The following is a 10,813-nucleotide window of genomic DNA, read 5'->3' as shown; positions in this document are numbered from 1 at the left end:
TATAAAATGTATCTATTTAATTACAGTAAAAAATGAACCCGTTAGTAGATAGAATTACCGGTCAATAATTTCAAGATATACCGAAAATTAAAAAAAAAATTCTGAACGAATCTAGCTCCACCCAAAAGGTATCTTTTATTGAAAAAAGCTTAATTTTCTAGAATATCTCTTACGTATGAGTAAAAAAATGCCAATATTACTTTTAAAGCGGAGTTTGATCTTTGACCCATGGATTTTGACGAAAAAAAGTGGGTTACGGTTAGAAAAATCGATCCGCGCTCAGCCATACATTTTAATATCAGGCGGCGCTCATTGTTTTCAACTTAAATAGATTATTATCTATAAATTCGTATATAATTTGTAGAAATCGGCTGCGTATTATGAGCACAGCGAGACGTTTCTCCGGTTGAAAAAGTCAAAACCCGCGAAAATTGCAAAGAAAATCGTATATCAAACGGTTACATATTTTCTAAAATATCTCTTACGTATGAGTAAAATAAATGCCAATATTACTTTAAAAGCGGGATTTGGATCTCTGACCCATGGATTTTGACGAAAATAAATTGGTTACGGTTAGAAAAATCGATCCGCGCTCAGCCATACATTAAAATATCAGGCAGCGCTCAATGTTTTTTTTTTTACTTACATAGATATGTATCTATATATTTGTATATAATTGTTGATATAGCTTGCGTATTATGAAAACAACGACCCATTTTTCCATTGCAAAGTTAAAAACCGCGAAAATTGCAAACATTTCATATTTCAAACGGTTAATATAATAATTAAAATAAATCAAATATTATAAATAAAATCTTACCTGCCAACAACGAAGTTAAACGTCCTGTTAAATGCATGAATGACGAGGCAAAGAAAATGATTTTCAAGTGGAATGAGATGTGTTCGCTTTCGAGTGAAAGTGCAACCTGATAAGTAAAACCTATCGCTGCATTTATATAGATGGCTCAGGCAGGTATATGAACAGGTAATGTGAGTCGTGGTAATTTGAAGATAAAACAGTGACAGGATAATTATGTCGCTAATTAGGGTCAACAATGAGTGTCACTAATAACATCGCTCAGGTAAATGCCCCCGGCTAAGATTATCACCCTCAAAGTGTCACTGGTGTGAACCGGTAAAAGGTGTTGTAATTCGGGTAATTATAAGTCTCATAGATAACCAGCAAGGTGTTTTAATCAGAATAATTATAATGTCGTCTCTTGTCAAATGCTTTGAGTACTACGTCACACACGGTATATAAACAGGTGAAATAAGGCACTTGATCATCAAACTTGTGATTGACCTCACTTGTATTCTCTCAATCAGAGACCTTACTAGCGCATTCTTAATCTGATATCTCGCTGTTAGTTAAACATGGATATCAAGGTATGTGTAAAAAGATATTATTGAGCTTTTTAATACATATACAGTATTCAGTTTTGGAAATAATCATAATGATGTAATTTAGATTAAAAATGCCTATCTGAAATACATTGAAATATTACAGTTTGTAATTGCAGCGCTGTACTTAGATAATAATGATGATGATGATGATGATGATGATGATGATGATGAGAGATGATGATGATGATGATGATGATGATGATGTTATTCAACATATAAAATATATTGGTTATAACAATTTATTTCAGTTTGTAGCCCTTGTCATCATGATCCCTGGACTTACTTTAGGAGAGGATGACTTACGACGAACAAATGCAGGAGTTATATTTAAGTCCATAGGCACAATTCAAAGTTCATCAAGTGTGTGGTACCATACATTTGCTGTAGATCTGCCATCATTACCTGGTGAATGGAATCATTTCCCCTCCGCTTATCCCACAATGGTTACGCCGAATTGCTCTTCAGGAACCAGTCGGACTTTGTGTAATTCTCAAGAAATATCGATGCCAAACTTTATAGTTTCCATAAGTGCAGAGGTAATAAATTTACGTCTTTAACCTGTTACATCGTACCAAACCAAGTTGCTCATTTCAACAAGTATATTAGAATACTAAATGTTGACTTTTTCCATATTCAGGTAGCAAGAACATTAGAAAAGATCATTAGGCGATCAAGATCCACTATACCAGACCATGCACCATTATATCAAGAGAGAATGAAACGGTCCGCCCCACTCTCTTTTATTGGCTCTTTATCGGAAACCATATTTGGAACGGCTACGGTTGATGATGTTGAGAGAGTGGCTTCACATGTCAACGAGTTAATCCGTCGAGAGAGGCTTTTTGCGAAAACGCTTGTCGCCCATGAAGAGAATTTCCAATCATTTATTAAGTTAAACAATAAACGTTTTAATGTATTGAAAGGAATAGCTTCCGATAACCATAATCTCTTGAAGCATTTAAGAGAAATAGAAATCAATAATACAAGACAAATGAGTAAAAGAAACTATTTCAATAGTCTTGCTTTAACTTACATAAGGAAAGTAAAGAAATTCGTTCAACATCTTGATGATATTGACCATGCTATTACAGATTTAGTGCAAGGCTATCTTTCTCCTTTGCTCGTTTCAGATAAAGAAGTTGCAAGAGTGGTGCGTAAGATCAATCGAAAACTAGCTGACAAAAGAAAGGCTGAAGACTACCGAATCCTTTCTGCCAACAGCTTTAGAACACATAAGTCATTTTTTGTTTTACTACAAGGAAACACAATCTTGGTAACCATGAAGTTTCAAGTTGGGCAAATTATGCGAAAATCGCATCTGTATCAAGTTCTGACGTTTCCTGTCCCAACATCTAAACACAACAATCATGCCACTAAAATAGCTGATCTGCCAGAGTTCGTAATTATTTCTGACGCTCAGGTTGATAAACAGTATACAACCATGACGTCGACACAGCGTTTAGAATGTCAAGGGAGACATCATTTCATATGTCCATATAGTGTTTTTTATCAGTCAATTTCACGTAAAACCTGTCTAGCGTCCCTAATCAGAGATTCTGTCGATGATATAAATGAATATTGTGATTTCAGATATTTCCGTGATCATCTCGAACCTTATGTTGAATGGATTTCAGAAAACAACTTTCTGGTGTACGGGATCCCTAAGCTTACTTTGGATATCGATGGAGAAATTAACGAGATCAAGGGTTGTCATTTTTGCATCCTCACAATTCCGTGCAATTCAAGAATTCAAGTTGACGATTTGACCAGTGACAGAGTCCTATCACAAGAATGTATTGGAGACAACAACAAAGTGAGCCATAAACATCTTGTAAATTTAGCAGTCATTAAAACATTTGTGTCGAGAAACAAACATCTAGAGTACAGAGCATCAACGGTCTTTCACAAAGAACAAAGTATTGAAATGCCAAATTTTGACTTTTACGAACATCGCTATCAGGATTTCATAGCAGCGGAAAAGGAATCCAATCTGAAGCTAAAAGAAATCATCAAAGCCTCCAACGCGCAAAAGAAAGTATTTCAGAGTATTTCCGAACCATTGATCCAAGAAACTGAGGAAAATGTTTCGTGGTTTAAAATAAATATGAACATTGCAGATTTAATATTGTTCGTTGGTGAGGTTGTACTTACAATTTATGTTATAAATGAGTCATATAAGAATTTGCGATGTTTTTAAGCATGAAAAATTAATGTTTTATTCCTTTGAACATTAATATGTTTGAAAATAATTCGCTTATTTTGTCCATCAAAGATATTTATTTCTTTTGTTAAGATGTATCTGAATTATAAGAAATATCAATATTTTGACACACGTGCTGTAGATATATTTATTAGGTGTAGGTAATTCGGTTTGCTGATATACTTTTGTATTCTAATGTTGTGTTGTACTTTTTCATTTTATCTGTATATGCTTGTAAATTTAAAATGTATTTCTGGTAAAAAAACAATTAAAAAAAAATTAACCCTTTTAATTGAAATCTTGTTGTTTTCTAATTTTTCATGTAGCAAGTAAGAAAAGTAATAAATATGAATTAGATTAGAACCTCCAAACCCTTTTAAGCCATCTCTTTGTTCTAGTTTGTCAAAAATGCTTTTTCTATATTTTCTTTCTATATTGGTTTGAAATGATTACTTAATAGAAAATACTAAATATGGTGAGACTTAATGCATTAATCAAAATTACGAAACTTTTTTGAAATGGGCACTGTGCCATTTTTTACAAGACTAGGTAAAAAAACCTATCCCAAATAATCGGTTCCTACCCCGGATGTTTCTTTAAAACCATTGATAAGATCTTTGTTGTAGTAGTATCTTTTTCATTATTTTTCTTTTGTATGCTTTTTTTCAAACAACACCATTGCGTTTTTTTTATCGAGCGTTTATAAGTAATTGTTTTGAGAAAAGTGGATGGCCTAGGGCCTTTTTATGCTGGTTTCAACAGTGGTGTCTTGACTCAAAATTCATCTGGATTCGACATGTGTACATGATATGGTAAAATATTTCTCATAGTCAGGACAATAGTCGTATTCCAAACAGCCTCAACTTTCTTATTTAAATCGATCTTGAACACAACTGTCTTCTTAACATTCTTCCATATTGTCATCATAAGATAAACACGTTATTAAGCTAGTACAATTGTGCATTAATAATTCGAAATAAAAGACAAAAATAAATTCAAAGTAAAATCAAAAATGATTTCTATGGAATATATATTCAGCCACTAGTCTTCTTCAGTCTAAACTAACACTAACACAAATTGTCGTCTACATATTGTACATATTTTCGTCTCTCGTCTGATGTTTCCTAAAGATGAGAATAAAAACATTAAAATAAATGAAAAAAATATATCGAACTTTTTTGTTTGTTACGTGTACTGTGCTTCTTTCCCAACTGAGACAAGGTAAAAAATGCAAAAAGGTTTATTCATCGTTTTAGCTTCACAAATTTGCTCGAACGAGAGTTGCAAAAAAGAGTATAAAGAAATTTAAAGTATCAGTTAATATTTCAATTTTCAAATATTTTATTGACAAAAAGATGTTATGTGTCAATAGGATTAGACATCAGGCATAGCCTATCTTAGCCTTCTGATATTGGTTGTACAAACAAGCAATTACATAAAACATATAGATGAGGTTTATGAAAATAAAGGAAGGTAAATCTTTGATGAGAACCATGTAATTTTTGATAACATATATTGTAACTTCATAAATTAACAGTTAATTTTCATTTTTAAAATGATAACCAAAACTTTTGACATGATTATACTTGATTTACTTGATAGTATGAATATTTTGTGTAGGTTCTATTCGCCACAACAAATATAAAGTTCATATGATTATAACACAATCAGCCATCCAGTCTCAGTTAATATAATGATATGTTCTTTTTTTTGTGGTGATCGATTCAATTTCTGATATGTTATTATCTGATTCGAGCTCAGAAAGTTCTATATCATCACACATTTCAACCTTGGGTTTGGTTTCTTCTGTTACCTTAATTTTAAGGTTTTGAGTCGAGTCTTGTATATTTGTATTCTTTTTGGACGTGTCATCAAATTTCACAATTGTCTTTGAAGAATTATTTTTGTTCTTATAAATGCGATTCAACCGGATATAAAACACTGTCAAGAAACCAAGATAAATGAACAATATCACGTCTGCAATGTTCATTGACATGCCAAACCATGAACCATTTTCCTCTGTTGTCATAATAAAAGGTTCTGCGATGCTTTGGAATATCTTCTTCTGTTTGTTGGATGCTTGGATGATTTTTTTGAGGTTGAGGTTAGATTTCTGATCTGTTGTTAAAAAGTCTTGATAATGATGCTCATAAAAATCAAAATTCGGCACTTTAACATTTTGTTCCGTCCGGTAAACAGTAGATGCTTTCAATCCCAGGTCTTTGTTTTCTTTCACAAATGCCTTAACCATGGCTAAATTGACGACGTGTTCATGAGTTACCTTGTTCTTGTCCCCGATGCAATCCTGTGATAGTACCCTGTCGCTAATCAGGTCATCTATTTGAATTCTTGCATGACACGGAATTGTCATGATACAAAAATGGCAACCTTTAACTATTTTTGTTACACCCGCCACGTTCAAACTTATTTTTTTAATATCATAGATCAAGAACTTGTTTTCAGATATCGCTTCTATGGATGGTTTTAAGTGGTCATGAAAATATCTGAAATCACAGTATTCGTTGATGTCATCTGCAGAGTCTCTGATCAAGGAAGCCAAACAATTTTTTCGTAATGAAGAACGGTAAAGAAAACCAAAAGGACAAATCAAATGGTGTCGACCTTGGCACTGTGATTGTTGAGCGGACGTCATTGTGGTATATTGTTTTCCGGATAAATCGTCAGAAATAATAACGTAATCTGGAAGACCGGCAATTTTAGTTGCATGGTTACCGTCTTTTGAGGTTGGTACTGGACGTACTAAAAGTTGATAAAGATGTGATTTGCGCATGGTTTGTCCCACTTGGAATTTCAAAGTTATCATGATGGTGTTGTCTTGTAGCAAAACAAAAAACGAATTATGTGTCCTAAAACTATGATCAGATAATATCTGATGATCTCTGTCTCTAGTCTTCTCAGCTATTTTTTTGTTTATTTTCATGATCACTGTTTTGATCGCCAGGTCGGAAACAAGCAATGGTGAAAGATATCCTTTCGCGAGTTCTCCAATAGCTGCACCAATGTCTCTTAGATTACGGACTACATAGTTAGTTTTGTTGAACTGGACCAATGCAAGGCTATTCAAATTTATTTTCTGATATATGATATCGGTACTGTTAATCTCATATTCCTTCAACTGCTTTATGAGATTGTGGTTGTCAGAAACGATCTGTTTTAGGCCAGTGAAGCGATTATTCGATAATTTAACGAAAGATTGAAAATTTTTCTCGTGGGCAACAAGCGTCTTTGCCGAAAGCCTCTCTCTTCTTATCAATTCGTTGACATTGCCTGCAACCCTCTGCACATCATCGACCGTAGCTGTTCCAAATATGGTCTGTGACAAGGAGCCAATAAACGAGAGTGGAGCGGATCTTTTCTTTCTCATTTGATATGGTGAAGCATGGCTTGGAATCGTTGTTTTAGCTCCTTTCAGGATTTTTTCAAAGGTGTCAGCAATCTGTTATGTTTAGAAATAATTTATTTAATATTGATGATGACAAGCTGTCGTATTTTTTCATGCATTATCAAACTGTTTTTTTTTCTTTCACAAACAATGTTTCAACAAAAACTATATTTGCCATATATACATATTATTGATTTTTCTCCAATTTTCTTCCATTATAGCATTTTCCTTTATCACATAGTAGGAATTACATTGTTTTTTCATTGTTATCAATGAGAAGGGGGAGGTAAAACAGATAAAAACGGGCACACATAATGTATTAGACAAATTGAGCAAATGTACGAAAATGCTTACTTCTGTATTCATAGAAAGAATTAAATTAGAAATGGATATTCGTTGGGAACTGCAAGATTTCCTCGAAGTAGTTTCATTACAGCCATGTGATTCAATAGACGGGTAGAGTTTGGAGAAATGTTTCCATTCCTCTGGAATCGATGGCAGGTCAACAGCGAATGTATGGTACCAAACGCTTGAAGAACTCTGGATGGATCCTAATGACTTAAATATAACGCCGGCGCTCGTTCGCCGTAGATCTTCGACTCCAATGGCTATCCCTGTCATCATCAGTACTATGGTAGATGCAATCTGAAAACATAACATTTACCCGTCTGAGAATATTCATATAAGCATTATTATACAGTTAAAGTATGGGGTTGAGGGATATAGCAAGTTTCCTGTTTCCCGAGACTTGTCTATTTCCCGAGGCGGAGCCGAGGATGGATCTACGTAATCTTATCTTCAAGCATACAAATTATTCCGCGATGATAATGTTGTGATTTCATATCCGTTTTTTTTTTTTTTTTTTTTTGTTCTATTCAAACCATAGGTTATAATTTGACTCAGCTATGATTTATCAATATTTCAACATTTATACCACTAGGCATGAAATTCCGAGACGTTAACCACTTACGGGTAGCCTTAATGTGTACATAACAACTGTACGTACATGTACATATAAAAGGTAAATCCTCTGACCCCATTACATTTTTCACAAGCCTCTCACTAAGATAAACATGACGTGTTCGGTAACAGATTCCGATCGATACTAACGTCGTCTGAGTACGTCAGCGGAGACTAGCTCCGCCCAATTGTTACGTCACCTAGCAACTGATGGCGTGATCGGAAACAAGTCCCGACCACCTCGAATCTGATTGGTTAACGGAAATAACCGAGTCCGGGTGTGTGCTAGCTTCCAGGGGTGCGCTTGTTCGAAGACTAACACACAGCTGAGCAAGGGTTTTGGAAAAAAGTAGGGAGCTCGTCAATTTAAAGTTACTTTTATATAGCGTAAATAAAGTAGAGCTATATTAAACGAAAATACATCATCATCAACATCACCATCATCATCATCATCTAACACTTTATTGGTTAAAAAGACTGTTTAAATTTCATTTCTTTTGAAAACGTATGTTTTTTATCATTTCTCAGCCAGTGCGGGAGATAGAACGATTGTTTTACCCACAAATGAAAGGCAATTCAATATTCTTTCAGAAAAACGTCACTTTAGAAGACATTATCGTGTTTTTTCCTCTCAGGAATCCATCCAAAACTCCCAAATTCGGTCAAAATCGAAGATATCAGTTTTTCATCGAAAAATGTCCCGTTAATCTTTTTTAATATAAATATCACAACAATTATACCAACATATTAGACACATTTAAAAAGTTTAATATCTCCCGAATCTATTTATACTAATCTTTGTAATATTTAACAATTAAAAAAACGATTATGTACGTTTCATGTATATGTATCTCAAACATTTTGACGAAATTTTCGATTTTTCACAAATTGCATTTTTTCAACCGCTCGTAACTTTCCTTTCGCTAAAGATATTTACAAATATTATACACCATTTTAAACCTTATCTATTGGTTAAAAAGACTGTATAAATTTCATTTCTTTTGATAACGTATGCATGTAATGACTAAAAAATTGTACCTGTCACCCCGTTTTCTAAGTCAAAAAATATCGGTTTTTTTTTCATTTCTCAGCCAGTACGGGAGATAGAACGATTGTTTTACCCACAAATGAAAGGCAATTCAATAATCTTTCAGAAAAACGTCACTTTAATAGACATTATCGTGCTTTTTCCTCTCAGGAATCCATCCAAAACTCCAAAATTCGGTCAAAATCGAAGATATCAGTTTTTCATCGAAAAAATGTCCCGTTAATCATTTTTAATATAAATATCACAACAATTATAGGAACATATTATACATATCTAAAAAGTTTAATATCTCCCGAATCTATTTATACTAATCTTTGTAATGTTAATCAATTCAAAAAAAATATATGTTCGTTTCATGTATCTATATCTCAAACATTTCGACGAAATTTTCGATTTTTCACAAATTGCATTTTTTCAACCGCTCGTAACTTTCCTTTCGCTAAAGATATTTACAAATATTATACACCATTTTAAACCTTATCTATTGGTTAAAAAGACTGTATAACTCTCATTTCTTTTGAAAACGTATTTATGTAATGACATTAAAAAATTGTACCTGTCACCCCGTTTTCTAAGTCAAAAAATATCGGTTTTTTTATCATTTATTTGCCAGTACGGGAGATAGAACGATTGTTTTACCCACAAATGAAAGGCAATTCAATAATCTTTCAGAAAAACGTCACTTTAATAGACATTATCGTGCTTTTTTCCTCTCAGGAATCCATCCAAAACTCCAAAATTCGGTCAAAATCGAAGATATCAGTTTTTCATCGAAAAAATGTCCCGTTAATCATTTTTAATATAAATATCACAACAATTATAGGAACATATTATACATATCTAAAAAGTTTAATATCTCCCGAATCTATTTATACTAATCTTTGTAATGTTAATCAATTCAAAAAAAATATATGTTCGTTTCATGTATCTATATCTCAAACATTTCGACGAAATTTTCGATTTTTCACAAATTGCATTTTTTCAACCGCTCGTAACTTTCCTTTCGCTAAAGATATTTACAAATATTATACACCATTTTAAACCTTATCTATTGGTTAAAAAGACTGTATAACTCTCATTTCTTTTGAAAACGTATTTATGTAATGACATTAAAAAATTGTACCTGTCACCCCGTTTTCTAAGTCAAAAAATATCGTTTTTTTTTATCATTTATTTGCCAGTACGGGAGATAGAACGATTGTTTTACCCACAAATATGAAAGGCAATTCAATATTCTTTCATAAAAACATCACTTTAGAAGACCTTATCGTGTTTTTTCCTCTCAGGAATCCATCCAAAACTCCAAAATTCGGTCAAAATCGAAGATTTCAGTTTTTCATCGAAAAAATGTCCCGTTAATCATTTTTAATATAAATATCACAACAATTATGAGAAGGAACATATTATACATATCTAGGGGAAAGTTTAAAATCGGCCCCCAGGTCGACAAAATTGTCCGCGTGAGTTAGAGGCAGAAACGGCCAGGCTGGGGCAATGTTGGGCCGATGAAAATTTGTGCATGAGATTCGGCACCCAGAGTGCCTAGCGGGGGAGAAGTCCCCAGGAAAACGGCAGAGCGACAAAATTGTCCGCGTGAGTTAGAGGCAGAAAACGGCCAGGCTGGGGCAATGTTGGGCCGATGAAAATTTGTGCATGAGATTCGGCACCCAGAGTGCCTAGTAGGGGAGAATCCCCAGGAAAAACGGCAGGTCGACAAAATTGTCCGCGTGAGTTAGAGGCAGAAACGGCCAGGCTGGGGCAATGTTGGGCCGATAAAAATTTGTGCATGAGATTCGGC

Source organism: Argopecten irradians, unplaced genomic scaffold (genome assembly GCF_041381155.1).
Source record: "Argopecten irradians isolate NY unplaced genomic scaffold, Ai_NY scaffold_0021, whole genome shotgun sequence".
NCBI classification, from domain to species: Eukaryota; Metazoa; Mollusca; class Bivalvia; order Pectinida; family Pectinidae; genus Argopecten; species Argopecten irradians.
This window is presented reverse-complemented; position numbering follows the sequence as displayed.